At 44.5% G+C, this 18,234-nt stretch overlaps 1 pseudogene; it reads left to right on the top strand.

Annotated features, from left to right (window-relative positions):
- Positions 1–3,631: 3,631 nt before the first annotated feature.
- LOC138498352 (rab-like protein 3 pseudogene) lies at positions 3,632–5,803 on the top strand (annotated as a pseudogene).
- Positions 5,804–18,234: the final 12,431 nt, after the last annotated feature.

The following is an 18,234-nucleotide window of genomic DNA, read 5'->3' on the forward strand; positions in this document are numbered from 1 at the left end:
GACTTAATGGCTAGGAGCTCTTTGTAATAGTGTAATTGAGTTTGGGGGGTGTGAATTTACGCGACCAGAAGGCAACAGGGTGTAACTGGCCCGTTTCAGGGTCCTTTTGTGAGAGGACAGCTCCCATAGCCATGCTTGAGGTGTCCGTTTCCACCAGGTATGGGAGATCAGGGCGAGGGTGGCGTAAGATTGGGGCAGATGTAAACCTTGCTTTGAGTTCCTGGAAAGCCTCCTCGGCTTCTGTTGTCCACTGGAACTTTTTGTTGCTTTTCCTTAGTAATAACGTGATGGGATGCACGATTTGCAAAAATCCTGGGATCAAGCGGCAGTAGAAGTTTGCAAAACCCAGCATACTTTGAACCCCCTTGACTGAATTTGGGGATGGCCAGTTCAGGATAGCATCTACCTTGTGTACATCCACTCGGATTCCATTCGGGCTGAGAATAAAGCCCAGGAATTCCACCTCGGAGAATTGGAATGACCACATTTCGAGCTTGGCGTAGAGCTGGTGTTTACATAGTCTCTCCAATACGGACCGGACGTGTTTAAAGTGGTCCTGCTTTGATGCGGAATATACTCGGATATCGACGATGTACACTAGAGCACAGACATCAATCAATTCCCGTAGGACATTGTTCATGAAGTATTGAAATGCAGCAGGCGCGTTGCAAAGGCCAAAGGGCATTACTTGATATTCGTACATGCCGTATTTGGTGCAAAAATCGGTTTTCCATTCGTCCCCCTGTTTTACGCAAACAAGGTGATATGCCCCCCTCAGGTCTAGTGTTGTGTAGATTTGGGCATCTTTGACTTGATCAAGCAATTCAGGGATGAGTGGCAGGGGGTAGCGATTTTGTTACAGTAATCTGGTTCAGTGCGCGATAGTCGATTCACATTCTCAAGTCCCCCTCCTTTTTCAGTACGTAGAATAGAGGACTGGCTGCTGGAGACTTCGAGGGACGGGTGAACCCGTTGGTCAGGTATTGGTCAAGATATGCCTTCAGGTGCTGGTTTTCTGGTTCTGTGAGTGCGTAAATTTGCCCACAAGGGATTTGTGCGCCGAGTATCAGGTCGATTTGGCAATCGTAAGGTCTATGCGGTGGCAGGGTATTAGCTTGTTCTTTCTGAAAAACATCTTGAAAGTCCTGGTATTCACTTGGTAGGGTGCCGATTGCCGCAGTTGCAAGCATGGAGGTGCTAATATCTATTGGTTTTTTTCTCTTGGAGGTAACATGTGTGGGCGTAAGTCTCGGGAAAGGCCAATTCTTTTGCTCTCCAATCGATTCGAGGATTGTGAGCTACCAACCATGGCATTCACAAAATCAATCGGAATTGTGGTACCTTAATGAGGTCGAAAACGATAGATTCTTGGTGTCCATCCTGGCACAGAAGGGTTTAAGCTGCAGTGCATTGGGATACTGGACCAGAAGCTATTTCCGTGCCGTCGACAGTGGTAACAGTGTCAGTGGTTGATTTAGGGCATAACGGAAGCCCCATCTTTGCTGCAAGATCCTGGTCGATGTAATTCCCAACAGCTCCACTGTCTATGTATGCTCTTACTGCGTGCATCCGAGATGGTTGCTGGTGATTGATCAAGACCACAGATAGTGCAAAATGGGAGGTCTGCAGTTCACTTTCTTCGCTCGACAAGTGGACCCCTACACTTGCCGGGCTGGGGAGTTTTCTGATTCCTTGATGGTATCTTCCTTGTCCGTGGCCCCTACAGTCCTCCTCGGTGGCTTCACAGGGCACTCTTTAAGGAAATTACTTGACCTTCCACAGTACAGACATAACTGATGCTGTCTCTTTTAATCCCTTTCCGCTTTAGTCAAGGGGGATCTGACCCCCCCCGATTTGCATTGGTTCTCCTGAACCTTCCGTTGTTCGGGCACCATTGTCCTTTGAACGCACATACATAGGGCGAGCGTCCGGTCTGGTTCGTTCCACCCTTCGGTCAGGTCACCTATGATGCAGTTGAACAACAAGGTCCATGAATTCTGAGCAGTCTTTCGGGGGGTTCACTACTTGTGCAGGAACATCCTTGAGCTCCCCCGCAGCCCCCGATGAAATAACGTGGTTCTCTTCTCCACTGGCCATTCTGCTTTAACTACAAGTCTATTGAACATGGCTATGTATGTTAATAGGTCTTGATTCCCTTGGCATAGGGACAGAAGTTCGTTGTCTAATGCCTGCCCATGAGTACGATGGGCGAACAGCTTTTCCATCTCCTGCTGAAAGCCCTTGAAGTCATGCAGCAAAGGATCGTCTTGGGCCACAAAGGGTACAGACCAGTCCGCGGCGCTACCACTCAGGTAGGATAGCACAAAAGCGACCCGTGATTGGTCATTCGGAAAGGCCCCTGGCCTACAAAGGAAGTGCAGGCGGCACTTGTTCATAAACGTTGCAAACCTCTTGGGATCTCCCGTAAATCATTCGGGCGGGGCTAAGGGAACTGCCCCAGGAAGGGTTATCTGAACGGGATTGGCTGATGGCGCTGGCATCGAGGGCATGCTTCCCAGTAATGGTGCATGCCCTGCTTGTGACTGGAGAAGTTGCTGGCTTAAATCATCAGTGCGTTCTTTAGCTACTTTCAGCTCTCTCCTCAGAGTGTTGGTCTCCTGCCTGGCTGCATGGACCTCAGAACGTAGCAGCCCCAACATGTGGGCTAACTGGTCGGTTTCTGATGTTTCCATGACGCCCAGGTGGATTTTTATGTGAGGCTTGGTGTTCTGTAACGCTCACCTGGTATCCACGGGGACGTCACTCAGCCTGTTTTGACCTCTCACGACCTCGACCCCTTCCCTGGAGGCTATTCAGCTGGGGACTGGGCCTGAAACACAGGATTGTTAGAGTTTAACTCCTTATTGTCTCTGTGTGCTTGAACCCCTCCTTTCCCGGGGGTCCAACTCTTCCCTATGATTCGCAGTTCACCTTGTTTTCTTGGATGGTGTGCTCTCCGTCCTGCTTTCAGCGCAGGGGCGCGTTGATTGATGCGGACTCGTTGCTGCCTAGTTACTTCACTGGCAGGAGTCTGACAGGTAAGTTAAATGAGTCTTTTGAACAGTTCTCTGACTTCGGTCCTTTCCTTCCTCAGATGATGGCCGGCATCCAGGGATGGTGGTGTGTTGCTGAGATGAGTAGCGCAGAAGGTGACTGAGAGCGCGATGCGCGATGCACCCCTTTCGTATTTGTATTGAACTGAGTTCTTTTTCTGTGTCTTTTAGGTGCCGCGATGTTTTCAGCGTGGATGCCGATTATGAAGAACAAATGCGGTGAGTAAGTGCGGTATGCGGCGCCTCTAGATGTTTCCATGCTAACCTGGAGTGTCTTTTCCTTCTTGCAGATGGATGAGAAGTTCAAGAGACAGAGTTTGCCCAAAGTGGCTGGAATTCAGGTAAGCTTTTAAAGTTCGTATAGTATTGAAAGTAAGCGAAGATTTGCAGAATGGTTACTAATGCCTTTCTTCTGTTCCTTTCCCTTGTCCTTAGGAAACGGCGTGCCGGGATGGGAATGACACCGCCGAAGATGCCTGCAGAAAAGAAGGAGCGATGAATGATGGGCAGAAGCGCTGCTAGATAAGGCTCATCCAAACAGTGCTCTTATTCTTGCAGGAGCTGAGCGCAGAAGAAAGATGCAGATCTGCTTTAGACCGATCCGAACACGGTGAGTGTCATGCTGCAGGTGCAGAAAACGCAAAGCATGTTTCTCAGCGTGGGTGTGGCTTAAATAGTCTCTGGGTATCCCAGGTGTCTCTGGTCTGAACCACACCCAAAAGACTAGACCACACATGCAGTTCTGGTAAACAAAATATATGGGGGCATCCATCCAGTCCAATCCTCAATGTTATCCTATGGGAGTGAGTGAGTCTGGTGCCACAAGCGCCAAGTCTGACTCCAAGTGTGTCTTTGGAGGGATGGAGAGGCCCTTGGGGGCCATGTAGGTGATTGTGGCCTGGCTCCAGCCTGACATCTTGGAGGGCTGGGGACATGAGGGGCAGGAATCATGCCACTCATAACTCGGTCTTCAGGGCCCATAATGCCCAGCACAGCCCTTTCTGCAGGTCTATAAAGCTATATTACGGTCTTGCCAGGATTTACTACAGATATATACCAAAATAATTAACTGTTATTGTCACTTTGTCTGGCCGATCTATCGGCACCTTACAATTGTGGTAATGGAGAAGTTAATCCCATTCCTGGAGTCCCTAGGACTCCATGGGTGATTAGGAGGAATGATCCCAGGGAATAATTCCACCTGCGTATTTTCTCCAGTTTTTGCTGTTAAAGTAGAGCGGTGGCTTTGCATAGTTTACCACTTATTATCCCTGAAGTCAGCAGCCTGAGCTGCGTGCAATATGGGATGTGTAGTTGTAAATCATTACCTAACAGACATTTTAAAAGAAGGACTTGATTCTGGGGTGCCATTGGTGTCGGTCAGACCAGAACCTATTACTGGGAATAGAGCTATGACTGGTTGCTATCAGAGTGAATCCACAGTTACATCGTGAGATTTGATAGGCCATGGAGTGTAGTGTTTCAGGGAGGATGGCTTAGGTCTTGGAAAGGCATCACTTGGTCACATGCTGTACCAGAGGCAGGTGTTGGGAAACCCCTCCTAGATAGTGGACTGCTCTGTGGATGTCAGGAATCATGGCTACAAGGAAGGGGGCCCTGCAGAGAAGTCCTAGCGGAGCTCTGAGATGCCGGTGGGTCTGTAGGCAGTGGCAGCAGTGTGAATACCACCAGGACTATATTTTACAACAATGTTAACAGCATTATATTGGTGCATGATCTGACCACCAAGAAGACCTCACAGAATCTCTCCCCCTGGCCCTTAGAAGTGGTGAACTGGAATAGTCTCACAACAGGAGCCCTAGTCTAATGGGGGCAATAACCAAGAACAGTTGGTGATAACCAGATTCTGTTGCTGGTAACAGGGATCCAACACAACCAATTCCATAAACGAAAGCACAATGTTGTTATGTACCAGACAGCATGTCTGGAGTACAGTTTGAATGCAGCAGAAATCAATCTGGACTGCACAAACACACACTATCTGGCAGCAGGATCCCCCAAAGCAATTCAACTCATCGGCTTCTATGAAAGTCATAAAGAAGAAATACTTGTCATGAGACTGTAGTCAGATCCCAGGCTTTCCTGGTCGGAATAGACCCGGAAGTACTATGACCAAGAGCTTTCCTTATGACTTGGAGTTGGCAAACTCCTCCCTCCTCCTGCACTCCCTGGCATGTGGGATGACCCGCCCACCACAGGGACATGTACATGCACGGTAGGTGGAGTGGATCACGCGGCATTTGGGATTGCTCCCTTTGAGTCAAATGAAATAGAATGGACACTAAAATAGGAAAGACAACCATTGCCTTACTTAAAGACTGCTCTTTGTGAATGCTTTTGAACAGCCAATCAGACAGCTGGAGTAAAAGAAAGAAAAGAAGAGGACCACACATTGGGTAGGACGATTTCCAGCAACCAGCTAAATAACCCCCCTGCAAACTGCAATGAAACTCAAATGTACATCTCCGAAATCATTCATCCCTTCAACAATGCATTGCCAAGTCGTTCCCAATCTCTTGACTGCAACAATACCAACATGCCGCCTTTCTCCTAATGATTGCAAGGCTTCTATTAAGCTTAAAGAATTTAGCATCCCATAAAAGTATTGTTTTCGGATTCAATCACTTGCCTAATGATCTTGTTTGTTTCTGTTCCGCAGCAATGACTTTACCAAAGAAGCTCTTTTTGTGTTTATTTGGACTTCTGTCCATGACACAGTTTCAGTATGAAGGCTATTTTTACGCAGAAGCTGCACAGACCTCACCCAACTTTTTGTGCTGATTTGTCATGTCACAGAAAACACCACAGAGTTTAATTACCCTGAAGCCATTTCCTTGGACTCGCCCTCTCTCCTCTCCCATCATGTCAGCAGGTAACCCCTCTTCAGCCTACGCACCACTTGATATGATATGGCATTCATGACGCGCCTTTACGCACGTGTTTCAGATTTATAAATCTGCTTTTGAAAGTGCTCAAGGAACCACAGCCTTTGCTGAAACCATATGTTTTTATAAAGGCAGAAGAGAGCATCTTCCTTTTACCGCCAACATATAGTTGGTGGGGCATCGGTGTTGCCATGGCGTAAGCTTTAGGCTCTGTTTCAAGCCATGAATTGTTGCCATTTTGTAGGATTCAGACTCTTATTTTGAACCTGCCATTTCTAAGAGGATAAAAATAATATCACAACTAGTAGAGGCCTTTAATCGAATAACTGCTTAGATAATATATCAGCGGCTGTTCTGATTGGGTAACAAACTGTGCCATAATGTGTTACATACGTTGTATACTTCCTTTAATCTTCTATATTATTGTATAAAAACATCAAACACAAACATCACGAAAAAAGGGATCGGATACATACAGCCCAACAGCCCCGGCAAACATATCCCATAGCTTTGCCCTACAAATAGTAGCACACTTTTAGATAAAGCAGGCAGAGTTGTAATGGTTTGGGTCTATTTGACCTAAAACATTTGACCTAATCACATTTGATCAAATTTATTTGACCTTTTTGTCAGTCTAAAATGCGAGGGGAGAATCCCCACAACCCCCACACTTCCCCTCAACATAATCTAGACCCTTACCAAACCTATATATATATATATATATATATATATATATATATACATATATATATATATATATATATATATATATATATATATATATATATATATATATATATATATATGTATAAACATACATATTTAATAAAAATTTGACCGAAGAAAAGGTTACAAAAATTTGATCAAATGTTTTAGGTCAAATGTTTTCCAAATGCTAACACCTTTGTAATTATGGTAATTAATCATTGTGCTGCTTGCTGTGAACAGACGAAACATATATACATGCCACTGGCCTTGAAAGGGTTCTGGACAAAGGGTACGTAATTAGGATTCATGAATGGACAACCTGAAGCTCCTATGCATAGAGGAAGATCCTTTCAGCGACAAGCCGTAAGGCAGATAGCTTTCCTATAATAAAATATATGGTAAAACAAGATTATTCACTCTCCAATGGCCCTCGACACTTGCTCCTAAAATGCTGCTCTTTGGTTATCTACTGTACTCTTTGGGCCCGATTCATGGAATTATTTGCGTCTAAAATCTGGTGCTTGTGCGACAAACTGCATGCAAAACACTGCTCATCGATTCATGGAACCAACTGTGCTGGACTTTTCCGGGACTTGCATGGAGTTTGCATAGGCTCCTCACAGCTCTGCGAGCGGCAGAGGGGCTTGCGTGAGACCCCACAAAGGGGGTGTCCGTGGCCTGCATAGGGTCCAGAACAGGTAGCGGAACACACAAAATGGAGAAGAACAGATAATCCAGAGAGTGGGCATCATGATGGACGGATTGATGGCAGTCCATAGCAGGCCCACAAATGTGCACAACAAAGCTTATTCATGGATGTGACCACACAAACTCTAGCCTTTGAAATGCCCATGCAGTTCACTTGAAATCTCCACCAGCGAGAAGCAGGTGTAGGGACTTGCACAGAGGAATCGCAACTCTCTAGGTGAGTTTGCATGTCAGATTTAGGGATGCATGCACATAGACAGGGTTTTGATCATGCTTGGGGGTGGGCATATGCAGCGGGGTGCAGGGACTGTTTATGGAGGTTTGCACGCAGTTCGGCAAAAGAAATGCTTTGTGTGAATCTGTATGCATATCCTCGGGGTGCCAGTTACCATTACGGGGGACCATGCACAGGGCCTCTGAGATGCAGGCCCTCTTGTGGGGGTCTCTGTGCACTATTTGAAGGATGCATGTATTTGCACCTGGTGGTGCATGCAAAGGTAGCTGTTCTGGGTGTTTTTGCTTCCCAGCGGGGGCGTGTTGGGGGTGTTCCAGCCATGACTTGCATATATAGTTACGCAGGCAATTCCATGAATATGCAGGGCACGCATCTTTTATGCTGCGCGCAGGCTCTCGCGGTGTCGATCTCGGCATGCAGTATTTGCGGGATTAATGCGCTCTTGTCCATGAATCAGGTCGTTTGTGTCTAGTCAATGGTTTCTTAGTTTAAGATGAGATATTTTACTGATCCGATTATTATTAGTATTTTTAACTGTTGGCAATGTTGGCCAATTAGATGCCATTTTATGCATCGGAAGAGAAATTTGAATTCAGTTGCCAGGTTGCTCTCTTTTCCAAGTGGAGTGCTTAAACAACTCTACTACTAATTGTTAGGCAGAATTACATGCAGTACCCTTAGGGAACACTACACACATTTAAGACTACAGGTGTAAGCACAAGCTCACCTTTGGTACAAGTCTGTACTTCACAGTTTTATGGTAGCAGTGGCTGAGCAGCCAGACTTCTCTCACGAGGGATATGAGCAGTACAAGGTGTTACACAAAGGACTTGCAATCACATTGGTTTAAACAAACACTTACTCAAGGTTTCTTGGTAAAACAATATACATTTATTTACACATTTAGTTAGAAAACATTCCACTAGTAAGAAGCAGCTCAATATCACACTATAATACTCTACAGTACTAAACCAATACGTTTCTGAAAAAGTTAGGCTCCTCTGAAGTGGCACTTCAGTAACTTTCAAAAGAGTTAGAAAGACAAAGGTTATAAGAATCAAACACAATTACTTTCTTAGGCAGGGCAAATAGTTTTAATTCACTACAAGAGTCAGTTCAATTCAATACACCTGGGCCAAAGTCAATGGCTCAGTGTCTTGGATAGGATAGCACAGTTCTGTTAGTAAACGGTTAATTCTTTGCTAATGTTCTTAGAAGTAGTTTGGAGACGTTGGGAGGTTCCTGCACTGCATGGGTATGGATCGACAAGCTTGGAAAAACGTTGTTTAAGGTGTGAGTGCCTTAAAGTCCACAATCTGGTATCCTTCTCACTGGCTATCCGGTTTTCAACAGCACTCTGAAGAAAATTCGACCAGTATGGAGATGGTTTCCATTTGGCTTGTGAGTTGGTTGTTCCCACCAGTTCAAGGGAAGAAGTCGTCCTTAAAGGGGCTTCTCTGTCAAGGGAGTTTCAGGCACTTTGGACCTGCAGCAGGGCTTCACCGGGCAAACCAATGGTTCAGGAGTTGCAGCAGTCGTCTTCCTTCAGCTCATCTTCGTTCTTTCGTTCCACTGGTTGACTCTGCCTTCTAAGTCCCACAGACCTGCTTTTAAACAGTTTTCTCCCATTCATTCCAGCCTAGCTGTCACTCACCCAGCAGGGTGGCTGTCCTTGCCAGAAAGTTAGCCAGCCAATCATGCCAGAGTGCATTCAGGTTTCCTAGGGGACTAAGCACGGGGAGTTTCGGGCATCTCTCTCACATCCCATCCACCCCAGGCACTCAGGCGCCAAAGGGGGCTTCAGTACTGAAGCATGCCAAAGGCCAACAAGCAAAGGGACCAAACCTGGTTTGGCGCACAGAGACAAACACTAGAAGGACCTTTCCACCTTTCAGATGCAATCTTGAAAAACATGGCTCCCGTGGATTTCAACTACCGGAGCATTAAAACGGGTCACGGTTGGGGAAATCATGGTAATACCACTGCCACAAGCCATTCTGAGAGGAAAGGGTAGCTTTTGATGGCTACATGAGTTTTCTAGCCATAGGGAACACTAGGTATTCCCTCCAGCATTCTGCTGTAAGGCAGTGTGTGCTGGGTCTAGCAATTTAAAAAGACTAGCAGAGTCAATTTAACTTTACATTCACTGTGAGACAGTGGTCAGTCCCAGAGAAGGTATTTGAACCTTGGGAAGTCTAAAAGACATCCCTGTGCCACTGCACTGAGGGTGCTGTGTGACACACAAGAAAAAGATGATGCATATGGAGTTGTCTAAAACTCCATATCCAAAGAACACAAAAGTAAAACACACATAAAAATACATGAAAGAGTGGGTAAAAAGGCTCACACTCTTTCCAGGTAATAAATTAAGTCCTAGAAGTCCAGCAAAGTTGCTGGGGGTCTCCAAACGTAAGGGAAATTAGCACATTTATGAGAATTTCCCTAACACTAATGTATTTTGTATTTTAAGATTTTATAGCGTGCACAAAACGGAATAAACTGTATAACAGCGCAGATGACAACCAGATTGACAGAAGGTGAGGATGAGTCCAAACCAGCCCCCCAGAATACAAAGTGCCATCTACCTGAACAGAAACGTCTTTAGTACTTGGCGAAACTGAAGAAGTGAGCTCATTGTCCTCAGCTTTAGTGGCAGGGAATTCCACAGCCGAGGACCGACAGAAAATCTTCTGTCACCTCGAGATTTGCAAACTGAGTGAGGAATAACCAGAAGATGACCTTCACTGGAACATAGCTAACTCACAGGGTGATATAAGTGAATTAGCTCTCTCAGGTACAAAGGGGCGACGCCATTCACACATTTGAAAACAATGCAGGCTGTCTTAAACATAATACGGTCTTCAATTGAAAGCCAGTGTTACTTATGATGAAATGAAGACACATGAGTAGTTTTAATTTACTTGAATATTAATCTGAAAGCTGTGTTTTGTACTTTCTATAGTCAATGAAGCTCTTTGGAAGGAACGCCCAACAGTTGACTATTACAATAGTCTAAATGTGTGCTGGTTAATTCCCCCACCACAGAAGCATGATCCTCTTTTGGTATATAAGGAAGCCTGGGCTTCGCTACCAAGGTCCTCTTGACATATGCAGGCCAGTTTTTTTTATCTTGGATACACATTTTTGATTTTTACCTAAAAGTGTAGGAATGGGCAACCTCTTAGCTGCACTCAGCAGATGGTTGGGTCTGAACAGGATATGTTTGGTTTTAGCAGCATTAAGCTGCATGTAGTTCTTTGACATCCAGCCACTTACTTCTTCCAGGCATTTTCCTAGTCTGCTGAATGCTTCCTCGAGGTTGACAATTCAGATAAAAATCTAGGTATCACCTGCAAATGAGTGGAAATCCAACCCATAGCGTCTCAGAATTTCCAGGAGAGGCCGGATGTACAGATTAGACAGCAGTGGGCAAAGGGAGGATCCCTGTGGGACCGCACAATTCAATTTAATGAGGTCCAACAGGAACTCCCCCAGTCTCACATGTTGTTGACAGTCGGTCAAAACCAGTTCAATGCTGAGTCAGAGACTCTTCCTACCTCCTGTAGTGGTTCCAGGAGAATGCCATGATCATGAAGCCCATTGAAGGCTACATGAGCTTAATCACACCGTATACATTTTTATACATCCCATACTCTCATCACTATCTTGAACAATGCAATGAGTATGTGTTCCACAGGACAGAAGATAATTCAACTTGTAGCCTTAGGCCAAAACCTGCCCTTGGTCTTTGTGGTTCACCTTTAGTGCTACACCGTGGAGAGAATGAAGAGGTATAGTCATGTTGTCTTTAGGCACATTAGTGATGGTGTAAAACATGACTTAATCTGTTGGAGTCCGCTCCTTAAAACAAAGGGTCTTGTTTCAGAACAAAGGGTGTAACATATGTTGCATGATATTAAAATGTCAATGACAAGTACTCTAGGTGAGTGATACCTTTAAACTATTATTATTCGGAATACAAACATATTCTTACCAGAAATGGTGTTTATCATTTCTCACAATAAGCAAACCATCACTGCATAATTAACACAATGCTAACATGCTTGTTCCATTCTTCCAAAGATCCCTCCATTGCTGCAGTACATTCCTAAATCTAACTCAGAGATTGACACAAGAATACACAATACAAACCCATGGCTGTTCCTTGGAAGTACACATAAAATGGTGTGTCAAATAAGCAGTATCATGTTATAGGCAGGGATAGTCATTACAAACCTATGACAATCAGCATATTGGTACTTGAAAAAATAATAAAAAGTGCATTGTGTTTTATGCTGGTATATTTAGCAGCAGCTCCTAAATTGAAAATGTAATTGAAGTCCCAAAATAACATATTTATTTATGTCAGCACATTTCCTGTGTCACTTATATAAAATGAAAGCGAATATATGTATGATGCCAGCATTGTGTTGAAATATATGAACAGGTTTTCTGTGAGGGGCCCAGTTCTTGATAAAATGGTCTTTTAAAAGTAGTGAGTGTTTCATGTAGAAATAACAGAATTCTGTTTTGACAAAAATGTTTGAGCTTTCAATGAAATGCATGTTAATCACCAGTAATGATAAACTGCAAAATGTAACCACTTTTGCTGTAATCAGAGGCTCCAATCACTGATGGAATTGGCGATCAGGTGAAATCAGCGTGTGGCATCACTTCTGAACCCACTACGAGCATACAGCCAGGGGTGTTCCATTGAAGGGTGAAGACCAGCCATTAACCAGCCGCTTTATATCTTCGACTATGAGCCTTTTATGTTTGTCTTCCTCCCTGCTGCACCTGTTAGTACCCCTAGCCTCCTAATTACTCTGCTGTCTCTCCACACTGTGGTACTCACCTAAAATGCATTCTGACCTGCTCCTCCTGCTGCTCCCCCTACTCCCCTCTCCCTACGCTTTCCCCAATCATTCAACAACTTCCTCCTTGCCCTTCCCTCTTATAAAACTCACATCTCGAAACTCCCACTTCTCCATCTCTCTTTCACCTACATGCAGCAAACATAGATGGCGAGTTAAACATACCTCCCCTAACACCTATTCACCTTGCCTCTCTTCCTCTTAGACTCAACTTCTCTACTCTTCCTTACTGCATCAACTGAACATTGTAGTCTGGAATGCTCAATCATTTTGCAACAAAACATCCTTTATCACTGACTACTTTCACTCCAGCTTTCCTCCCCTAGACCTTCTGAAACCTGGATTTCTCCATCTGACACTGCCACTCTAATGGTCCCACATGACTCCAAACTATCCTTCATGCACTCATCTCCTCTGACTGGCAGAGGTGGAGGTGTTGGGCACCTACTCTCTTCCCATCTCAATGCCTCATGTATCTCCAATGCCACACACTCACCTATCTCTTTTGAATTCACTATCTCTACTATTGCTCCACCTCACTCGGTTCAGATCATCTCCATCTATTGCCCTCTTGGTCCCACTGGACCATTCTTTGATGAACTTAAGTAATTCCGTGATACTCTTTTTCACTAAACATCAACTCATTCTCTTGCATGACTTTAACTTTTATTCTCCATTCCCTTCGCAGAAATCTAAACTTAATTTTTTCTTAGTGACCATGCTCTCCATTCTATCCATAACCTACCACACCGGGGGTAACTCTTTAGATTGCTTATTCATCTCCACCTCTCACTCGCCCACTAATACTACTGTCACACCATCCCTATCCGATCGCTCCATTGTTTCCACCACCATCTTCTTTCCACCCTCTGAACTCTCCTCATTACTTGCCTCACCTATTACTAAAAGGACATGTAACCCTTCCACAATTCTTCCCTTTCTCTCTGATCTACAGTTCCCACTCTCCTCCTTCACATCCGATGCCGCTTCCTCTAACACTGCCATCTTCAGCTTCCAATCAAAACTATACAACTCATTCTCCCATCATTTTCTATTGCTAGCTTTCCCCCCTAAGACTCAGCATCCTCAACATTGGGTCACCCCATTCATGTGCTGTCTCTGCACAGACTTGCATCGGCTGCTGCGCAAATGGAGACACAATCACTTGCATGAGGAACTGCAACTCTACCTCTATGCCCTTAACTCTCTCTCGAGACTTCTCTTGATAGACCGAAAAGGGAATTCTACCTCACCCTCATTAACTCTCACTACAAGCAGACCCACGGGCTAACAGGGCATCCTGAACTCATTCCTCACTCCTCCTAAATCTATGACTATCAACTACTTTCTTATAGCTAATGGCATAGCCCACTAGTTCACTGCAAACATTTCCAAAATGGGAGACTCTCTTCTGACTTTCCTCACACTCCCTCCTCGTACATTCTACACTCTGCCTACTCTAACATCATCCTCTGCCACTCTATCTCACACTTTAGTCACACTAATACTGAAGAATTCATATATCTATTATGGAAGGCTTGCCAATCTTGTGCCCAATCAGAACCTCTTGCTGCTCAGCTAGTGAAGCCTATTGCCGCATGTGTGGCCTCTCACCTCATTGTGTTCTTCAGCCTGTCCTTCGACTCTGCTTGCTTTTCCTCTTTTTTTAAAACAGCCACGGTCATCCCTCTCCTAATGAAACATGGGGCTGACCTGCACCTACTGGCTGAATCAGCCCTGTTTCTCTCCTTCCTCACTAATCTAAAGGGCTTGAAAGGATTGTGTCCAACCGTCTTACCAATTTCTGAGACATCCACAACCTTCGAGATCTCCTACAAGCAGGTTGTGGGATGTTTTTATCCACGCATCCAAGCCCTACCTCAAAACTGTGCAGTACTGACATGGAAAACATCATGATGGCCAGAGCTTCCCAGAAAATGCACAGGGAAATGCATGAAGAATAGGCTGCCACTCATTTTTGCCGATGTTATGGGCACAGAAGGACACTGCCTAAAACCACCAGTGGACTACCCACACAGTAGTCTGAAATCATTGGGAATGGCAATGCTGATTGCCAAAAGCAAATCCATAACTGTTGGGAATTCATTTTCTTAAATCCCAAAAAGGGGTGCTGTACTCACCACTATCAGAAAGCCGGCGTTTTAAAACAACACCAGATTTTACTTTTTTGTGTAAAACTGAATAAATGAACCCAAAGCAGGCCAAAGAAAGACTTACTGAGAGGTGGATCCAATGTAAAGTTATATTCTGAAGTGACTTGAAGGTTTATAACAAGACTGGCTGAGCTGTGGATTTCAGCAGTTTAAGTAAATTTGGACTGAAAGACACTAAATATCTAAATGTTTAAAAGAAATGAGTGACCTACTTTTGAATGTCACATAGGCTGCAATTGTTTAAATGTCATAGTTTTAAATTTAGAATCAGCATTCTAGCTGCATATGTAAAAAAAAATTGTTAGTTATTTGAATGCAGAAAACTGGCGAACAGAAATGACACGTGGCTAAAAACTGGCTTAAAGAGATTCCAATTTTGCCTGGCAACTACCCCCCATCAGGAGTGAAACTTGAGTCACAGCTGTGTTCCCAGGCCTATCTGCCTTTTGCTGGCCACACTAAGGATATGCCATCTCTCTGATAATTGAATTAAGGGGAGCCCCCACAGAATACAGGAGCTCTGAACAAAGCCCTGTCCTGACTCAGGCAAATGTTTTATTGGCGGGAGTCGTAAATGGAGCTTCCTCCTGGAAGGACAGGGGAGGGGCACTGCCTGTGAGAGCAAGCTGGCTTGGCAGAACTGGAAAAACCAGAAATTCAACCTTGTGCGGGGGGGAAACCACACCCCTTTGGGGCCAGAACATAACTCTAAAAAGATGAATAACTCATAGTACGGACTTGTGAAAATTATTTAAATGACACCATAATTCTTGTGATTTTTCTGCCCACATTTTAAGACGTGTTAGGACCCGGTGGTATGTTCAGGGGGGTTTTAGCGGAAAAGAGGATATTACTCAAAATGTGTGCATGTGAAAAATCTGACACTTCATCAATTAATGTCCATACTCCTTGCGCACATGTGTGTAAATTTGGGTTAATGTCTGAAATTGCAAAATCAGTTAAAAAGTGCAAATATTGCCATTTCTGAATGCAAGCTCCCAGGAAGAGCAGATTTGGACAAGGGTATACCTCCTGTGATATGTGAAGGGTGCATGTAATTTTAAACAAATGTGTACCTGCGCAAATATGCCTTTTGGATCAAAATATAGATTGTGTGTAAATTTGACAGGGGTGGGTTCTCTGTACCATAAACAGACCTCATCATGATGACACTTCATTTCATTCCCCCAATCAAGTGGAAGCGGATGAAGTGGCCAATGGCAAGTGGAGAGGGGTAGGGTCTAGTGATGCTGCACACACACCCATTTTAAAAACAGATAAAAGCAGACAGACAGGACAGATAGGGACCTTCAAATCCATTTGCAGCTGGAAGCTCTGCCGGAAAATCCATACTTTACCTCCTTCAATCTCTAGAGAAAGCTGTGCAGAAAGATCCAGACTTCAAATCCATCAATCTCCAGAATCCAGAGAGAGAGAGAGAGAGCTGACCCAGATCACTGTGAAGTGCAGAGACGAACTTAGAACCGCATTCCTACCCCCGATACTTTTGCCGCAATCGCGGAAAACGCACTCGCGAATTTACCGCGATTTGCAAATTTCTCAACGTGTGAAAACAGCAGTTTTCTTGCTTTCAGTTGCCAAAAATACGTTTAACCTGCTAGTTACATCCTAGATCCTTGCTAAAGTGAGTCTGGACTAATATTAACTTGATACCGCTCACCCTGAACCTCTAGAGGGAATTAAAAGCATTTTAGCATATTTTTCACTTCATTGCCAGCACATATAAAAGCATTTTGGGCCTGGGTTTCAAACTTCTGTAGTCCAAGCTTGCTGGGGTGAACTGAATTACATTTGATTGCATTTCTGAGAACTGTGTGCTTTCCTTCCATTTCCTTGCATTGCATAAACGGGGGAGGGGATTGCCAGAGAAAAGTGATTACATTGTTTTGTTGAAATCATATTGAGTATTTTCTGTACTGCATTTCATTCCACATTGCATCCATTTGAAACCATAAAAGTATTGTTGCTATCTTATCCATCCTATAACCATTCATCATTGATTATAAAGAAGTGTGCTAGTGCCAGACTATCCATTATTGATTACTGATCAGATTAAGTGTGATATTCAATTATTAATTTATTATAAAGCGTGATATATATATATATATATTGTTTAAATTATCAAATAAACCTTTAACTGCAAAACAGAACTACTTCTTGGCTCAGTGGGGTCAGGAGGATTCCAAGAGAGGGGTGTTATATAGGGGTAGTCATCCAGAACGTATGAACTGGACATAAAGATATATCAATAAGGGTTTCCAATCAGTATCCCAGACTAGGCATTGACTTAGCTGTAGTGTTGAATTGAATCCTCTTACAAATTGGGGGCTCGTGCCGGACGTTTGGATTAGATCTATCACTTGTGCAGTTTAATACAGTGTGCCAGCTGACCAGATACACATATCCGGTCGGATCACCACGCTGTGTTACGCTGTAAAGCACTCCTCAAAGGAACGCTCTAAGAAAAAGGTCTGTTTTGCAAAAAAAATAAAATACTAATTTCTGTAAGTCAGGACAGAGACAAATCTCTAGAATGACGACCTTAGTAGACATGAAAATAGCCAGAGAGCACTTCTTACATAAGTTATTTGTGAGAGGTGAGTGGACTCACCAGGACCGCATGGTCTGGTTGCAGGCCATCACGCAACAGGTCACAGAAACAGGGTCAGATATATGGAGAGATCAGGGTCCCTTACATGTGGCCCTGAGTGAACTATACATGGCTCCTAAAGCTAAGGATGAACAAGACAAGATGGTTAGGATAGCGGCATACCTGTACCTATATATGGGAGACATGCAGGATAAATGTACTGAAAGCCAAGATCTGGCGAATAAGCGACAGATGGCGTTAGAGAAGGTCCAATCTGACCTGGTCTCTTCTGAATAGAGGCTGCAGGGGAGCCAGGAGTCAGAAAATGAGAGTAGACAGCACATCATTAAAATAAAGAAGGATATGGACATCCTGCAACAGGAAAAAGCTGACCAGGATACCAGATTTCTGGCCTTGCAGAGGGAGTACCAAGAAGGTTTGGACTCCCTACTGCAGAGCCAGAAAAAGCTGGAGCAACAATTAGACTTTAACAGGGCATGCACGGAGCAGGTGGCCACCCTGCAAAGTCATCTAGATAGAGTGAAGGCAGAGAGCAACAAGCTGATTTTGAAAGACCTGGATACCCAGGCAAAGTTTGATGAAGAACGCCAGAAAGCTGGTGCCTTTCAAAGGCAGAGGGACGATCTGGCGGCACAAATGCAGGCTCTTAGCTAGGAAAGAGACGCCTTAGGCCAAGAAGTCTGCCATTTAAAAAGAAAAACAGAAGAAAATCACCTGGCCCACCAGGGACTGGGTGACCTCCAAAAAGAACACCAGGACTTGCTAGAGCACACCAGGAGGGTGGAGGAGGCTCTGGCAAGACAGGAGCAGGCCAATAGGGACACAGCTCAGGAGGTAACCCTCCTGCAGCAAAGACTGGCCCAGTGCTCCAGGACCAATCAGGAAACACAGAGAGAGAATGAGGCTCTCTGCCAGCACAATGATAGGCTCCAACAACAGGTAGC

Source organism: Ambystoma mexicanum, chromosome 5q (assembly GCF_040938575.1).
Source record: "Ambystoma mexicanum isolate Mex_15411 chromosome 5q, UKY_AmexF1_1, whole genome shotgun sequence".
Lineage (NCBI taxonomy): Eukaryota > Metazoa > Chordata > Amphibia > Caudata > Ambystomatidae > Ambystoma > Ambystoma mexicanum.